Source organism: Morone saxatilis, unplaced genomic scaffold, assembly GCF_004916995.1.
Source record: "Morone saxatilis isolate NCDOM2014 unplaced genomic scaffold, NCSU_SB_2.0 Contig9, whole genome shotgun sequence".
Classification (NCBI taxonomy): Eukaryota; Metazoa; Chordata; class Actinopteri; family Moronidae; genus Morone; species Morone saxatilis.
Genome location: NW_023340268.1, coordinates 4,332,181 through 4,338,246, shown reverse-complemented (window position 1 = coordinate 4,338,246; position 6,066 = coordinate 4,332,181).

Below are 6,066 nucleotides of genomic sequence, written 5' to 3'. Positions count from 1 at the left end.
ACAGCAGATAAAAGAACAGGTGAGCTGAGGCAAACGTGCCAGAACATATAGCTCAGGTGCTGCTTCATGAGACATATATATACAGTATATAACATAAAACTTCCTTCAGATGTTGTATGGGGCGTCTCATGGGGTTTTGAAGTTATTGCAAAGGCAAATAATTGCTTTTCCACTTCCTCCTGACAGACTGCACGTCTGCGGAGCACAAAACACATAATTATCCATACTTGCATAGAAGTACTATATAAAAATCAAGTCTTACCCAGTCATTTGACACGCTGAACTGAGAGTCTTCATAGAGTTTTTCATAGGCCGCTCTCTGCGGTCGGTGTATACTTATTCGGCTGCTCTCTCCTCAGTGCATCCAGTCCCATGCAGGCAGGGTTGTTGCTATCTTTGGCAGGTCTGGATCTTTCAGCAGCTGGCAGCAAACCCGTGGTTTCTGTGATGACAATAGTCACATGGTGCCTCTCTCCAAGAGTCTGTCCATCCCTGGAGGTGGGAAACTACATTACTGCGCACTACAGCTTCTTATCAGCTGGCCCTAGTTGGTGTGATCCTCAGTGGTGGTGGAGTGTCACACCACCACCACTCTCAGCCAGGGAGAGTTAAGGCGTGTCTTCATTTAAAGGTCATAACTCTTTGTTTTTATTATACATTGAGTGTCCAAAAATAATGTATTTGCAACAAAATATTTTCCCTCTTGTGTGGTCATTCTGTGGTTTGCTTCTTCACATGCTTTACATTCTCTTTTCAGTGAATTGGGAAAATAACATGGCTCAATATAGGCAAGCAGATTCCTGCAGAATCAACACCTCAAAGTATCATTCTTTTGTCAATGCAGACTTTTTTGTGTATGACTTATTTGTCATCTTGCCTTGCACAGCAAAACTTACTGACAGGTGTCACAGTATCATAGCTGAAGGCACTGATTAGCCTTGTGGAAAACAAAGAGAAAGATACCACGACAGAGTCTACAGCCATGTTAGCGGCTCTGTGAGGCTGCTAGCACTAAACACAAAGTACAGCTCAGGATGACAATTTAACTAGTTTCACAGGTATTTGATTAACCAAAGTATTGGACAAATTAAACAAAAGATGAAAAGTTATAAAAAAAATTGTCATTTGGACGACATGGATGTGTTCACCAATCAGTCTAATAGTTATTTAAACAGTTTACTTCAGACCAGAGATTTCAACTTCATGGTGGCGCTAGAGGAAAAGTCAGAAGATCATCAAAATCAGTACGATTTATCCTTTGAGGCGCCGCTGATGTTCAAAATCCAAAATCGACCTAACAGTTTTTTAGATGTTTCAGTCTGGACCAAAGTAGTGGAGTGACAGACAGACAGACATTCCCAGAGCCAGAAAACTATTGTGGCTAAAAAAGCCATACATTGATAATAGGGGGACTCATAATACATTATTTTGATATTTTTTGCTATTTTAAGAGTGAATCTGTATTCCTAAAGATTCTGCTTGTACATGTGTTTCCCTTTTTATTGGATAAAGTCGCTGCCTATAAGTTTGTTTAACTGGTTTAACCTAAAGGCAGCTTTGAGTGTCTCTCATTGGATAATACTGTGGAAATGCAATTGTAATGTAAAATGTAGATGCATCTTTTTTTTTTAAATGGACTGCAACAAATCTCTTATTCCTTACTTGTTACTGTGTCTGTATCGAGTTGCCAACTACTTCCTATAAGCTGCTGTATCGGACTGCACTACTGTCTTCAAACCCTTTCCTTCCTCTGACTTGGATCTCAGTGATTGGTTTTAGAGAAACAGTTTTAGAAATCAGCTCTTAATCCATATTTGTCTCTATTGTGAAACAACATGGCATGCGTGCCCCACATCCAAAGCAATATTCCCTCCTCACCCATTGGGATCTTATTTGGACAAAGCCCCCCCCCCCTCCAACAGAGTATCTGAGGGAGTGACGGCACTTGTGAAATCCTAGCTGTCTGTTTCATCATGGGGACGTGGCTCAGTGGCTCCCCAGTCATTTGAAGAACCCCCTTTGACCTCATGGAAATCTCTCATGGGACTGAGGATCTAATTGGGGCAAAAGAGACGGGAGGTGGGGCCGGTGGGGGGGGGCTTAGGTTGCTACTCCACAGTTATGTGTAACTGAAACATGTGCTGCAGTAAACACTTCCACCCGTCTGCAGTTAATAAATAGCTCTGCTGCTGATTGAATCGCGGACCCTTCTACGTCAGAGCAGCGGCTGGGGCTCGTAGTTTTTCCAGCCAGGCCTGGTGCTGGTTAGTGGACACCTTGGTAATAGGCCGCTGCAGACCGGATGGATCCAGAGCCACAACTGAAAAGAAGAGAACAATAGATAATGAGAAACGTCCCGTGTTGATGATGTAGACACGGCACAGTGAACAGAAGACTCACTTTGATATCAACAAGCTGCTTTTCACTACTGAAACTGGAGACACTGAATGTATTTAAAACCAGAGCTGTTTTTAATTCTCATTTGAACATTTTCGATTTAAAGTACTTTCCTGCTTTTTAATCTATAGGCCTAATAATTAAATATCTGCCTCTTTAAGTCCTGCTTCTCGCTGTCAAAATTGGAGGCTTAAATGATTTTGGTTTGAAGTCTCAGGTCCTTATTTTTGTGACTTAAAGCTGCACAAATCAATAATGTTATATTAACAATGGATTAGATGACTGTGTGTTATATGAAAGGGTTCACTTGTTGTGATGAACAAAACAAAAGAATTATCACTCAACTCTGGAGCTCTGCTGTGTTTTTAGCATCTTTCAGCTCATTTTTTACAGCCAAAACTTTACTGTTTTGGTTCAGTCTGACTGCTGTTTTAAGCTCTGATAGCACTGTACACGACCTGCTCACCACCAAAGATCAGAGCGACAAAGTCAAAGACTAAGTGGTGAGCATTTAGTGGAGCATTTAGCAGCTAAAGACTCTGTGGTTGGTGCAGAGTAGTACACAATGTTCATCGGGTGTCCTGAAGAAAAGGCTCCATGTGAATGCTAATGATGCTCTGTCTCTGCTGGACATGGAAACAGGCAAATGTTTGCAAACAAGTTCTCCATATCAACTTAAAAATGTATTATATGTCAGTCAAATTAGTTGATGCAACTTAATACCAGGCTGAGTAACAGTGCCCTTTATGGTTTAAAGTTTAAAGTTTGCCTGTGTAACCACGCCCAACAGCGATGTCACAGTGTACTGACACACCCTGGAGTACAGGTCGGCATCGCTGAAGCAAAGCGAGGAAGTTCAACTATTAGAGGACAGCAAAAAATATGATTTTCAGTTGCTGTTAAGTTGCTCTTTAATACAACGACTGGCTTTCACATACAGTACTGGTTTAAAGGCAGTGATACACAGGGCAATTGTTGGGCAACTTGGATGGGAGTTGGCTCAGAGTTGTCACTTTAATCCCATAGGAACATCTTGTTACCAGGAAACAAGTGAACAGACCCTGTGGCACACTGTTTTTTTTTTGTTGCCTATAATTATTGCCAAAGTGCATCTATTTAACTAAAAGATGTAAGATGGTTTACATATGAAAGAGCTTTTGCCATTTGTTTACAGTGAGACCTTCACACTGTGCCAATGTGTGACCTTCTTACAGCTTAGTGAGGACAACACAAACACAAAACAACATACTGTAGAGACCTCCTTTATGTTGCATTCTTTTTTGGCTAATGAGTGACACAATAACATTGCTAATTTAATCAGGCTGTAGATCATCTGGTGTCCAGGAAACATTTAAATATATTTTTGACCCCACGTCTCACTGGGATCCCCGGATGCCCAACTGTGTTTCCCAAAGTTTTGCCTTGTGTATCATCATTTTAAGAGTCTGGGAGGGGTAAAGCATCGGGAGGGGGGTTGGGGGTGGTCTCACCGTCACACGCCCACACATTTTTGTCGTCTGCCATCCCACACTGCCAAAACTTTGTGAATTCTTAGCCCGGTATGACGTGGTTTGGCCACAACGAGGTGGAAAAGACCTCAACTCGCTTTTCTTTCCACAGTTCTAACCCTCAAAATCCAGTGCCTGGCTTTATTTGTGTCTGAACAAAAACACGACGGAACATTGGACAGTGCTGTAAGTTATTCATAAACTTAGAAACAACTGGCCCAAAAGGCTGGCGTTCCCACTGCTGAATCACCTGTTTGTTTTGGAAAAATGAGTTGAAAGAAAAAAAATATTACTGTACTTCTTTGTGTTTTTTAAGCCTGCTCCGCACACCCCTCTCACCATATGTGCACACATGACTGCTATTTTATAAAGTGTTTCATGATGTCGAATAATAAAACATTATAAATAGTCTCCAAGACCACAAGTGGAGTTCAGACTGTGACCAGAAAACTGGTTTCTGGGGACATTAAGTAATCTGCTGCCTCTGTTGGCGACCAGTTAAGGATCTTTGTCACAGCTGGCTTGAAAAGAAAGGTAGTTAGAGCTGAGATCAGACAAAAATGTCTGGTGAAGACGTCACCACGCAAAAACACGACATGAATAATGCTTTTGTGAGTCTTGAGAATGAAATGTTATGGAAGCCAGAAATCTCACCGCCTGCTGACGTAATCGTTGAGTCACTGGTATTGATCAACCCTGTATTTTTTTTTATAACGATCTGTTTAAGCTATTAGGGAGGAAATATCTTTCTTTTTTTTCTGTTTTAAAAACGCATGTTTTTTTTAACTTGGGTGTGATATTTTGGTGTTATACAGCCTGTCAGAGGAGTGCTGACCCCCTCACCATGCCACACCCCGCCACCATCCCCGCTCTTTCTTACAGTCAGACTTCCTGTCTCCCATCAATGTTCTCCTTTTTTCTCGGGCCGCTGTGACGGAATCCCCTGGTCTGTTTCCTGTTGTGAAGGCCTGTTGCCTGGTTACGGCAGAGGGAGGAGCTCTCATAGCCCAGGGAGCTTTTGCAGAAGGCCGAGAGCTTCATTTTCTCTCCCTAACAGTCCCAAAGCTGGCGCAAAGCTCGAGCACAACACTGAGCAACAGCTCCCAGAGGAACACAGCATTTTACTATCTCTCAGCTGTTGGTCATGGTTACACAGGCTCCACGTGCCCAAGGCCACTTACATAAATCAAGAATGGAGCTAGTGTAACTGCAGGGAAGTGTGGTTACCATAGACCGGCTTGTTGCTGTGGTACACACTGAGGTGGGCCTGTGAAGCAGACAAGAGGAAGTTTGTTGCTAACATGATTCTGGTCTAAAAAAAAAACATCCTTACAAGCATTTTCACTGACTGTAACAAGCTGTGTAAATATGTGTATAGATTTAACTTTTCAGTGTGTTAAGAAGAAGAACACTCTGAGTCAAACTGACAAAAAAAATGTGTCAATGTGTCTACAAAGTTTAATCCAGGAGAAGGAAGGGGACAGGAACAATGATTCAAGTGTGTTTGCTTAAAAGTGACGTTAAGGTGAAGAGTGGGAGCCAAAAGCAGCTGAAATCAGTTGAAGTGTTATTACTGAAAGCATTTGAAAGTTTAAAGCAATATGAATATGAAGAATGAATTGCAGGTGAAAATAATTGAGGACAACACTTGATGAGTTAGCACTGAAAGCAACTGAAGTGTAATTTTAAGAGGTAATGGTATGTGTCCACAGGGGACATTTGTAAGGGCCTACGCGGTCTTAGTGTTTCTGAAAACATTTTAGGCAACAAATGCAGATGCAGTTGAATCTGTCTTCATCTTAGATCAACACCAGTAGGGTCCGCCCCTGATTTGCATAAAGTAGCCTCGACCTCTACTTTATGCAAATAAAGAACACCCAGCGTAATGCCCGGTTTTCTCAAAAAACACCTTTTTTTTTTCAATTTGGCACCAGCACAGCACTTTTATTCACCCACAAGGGGTCGTGGTCGTTGGCAGTGATATATGCCTGCTCTCATAAATAGAAAGAGAAGTAAGAGGGAGAAAGATCTTCCTCAGTGAACCATCGCCAAAAAAGAATTTAAAGTCCCCCTCCGCTCAGAAATGTGTTTTTCTTCTCGCTCCAACAGTTGATTGTTGTGATCTTCACTGTACAGGATGATGATGTATGTGCAGAGTTTG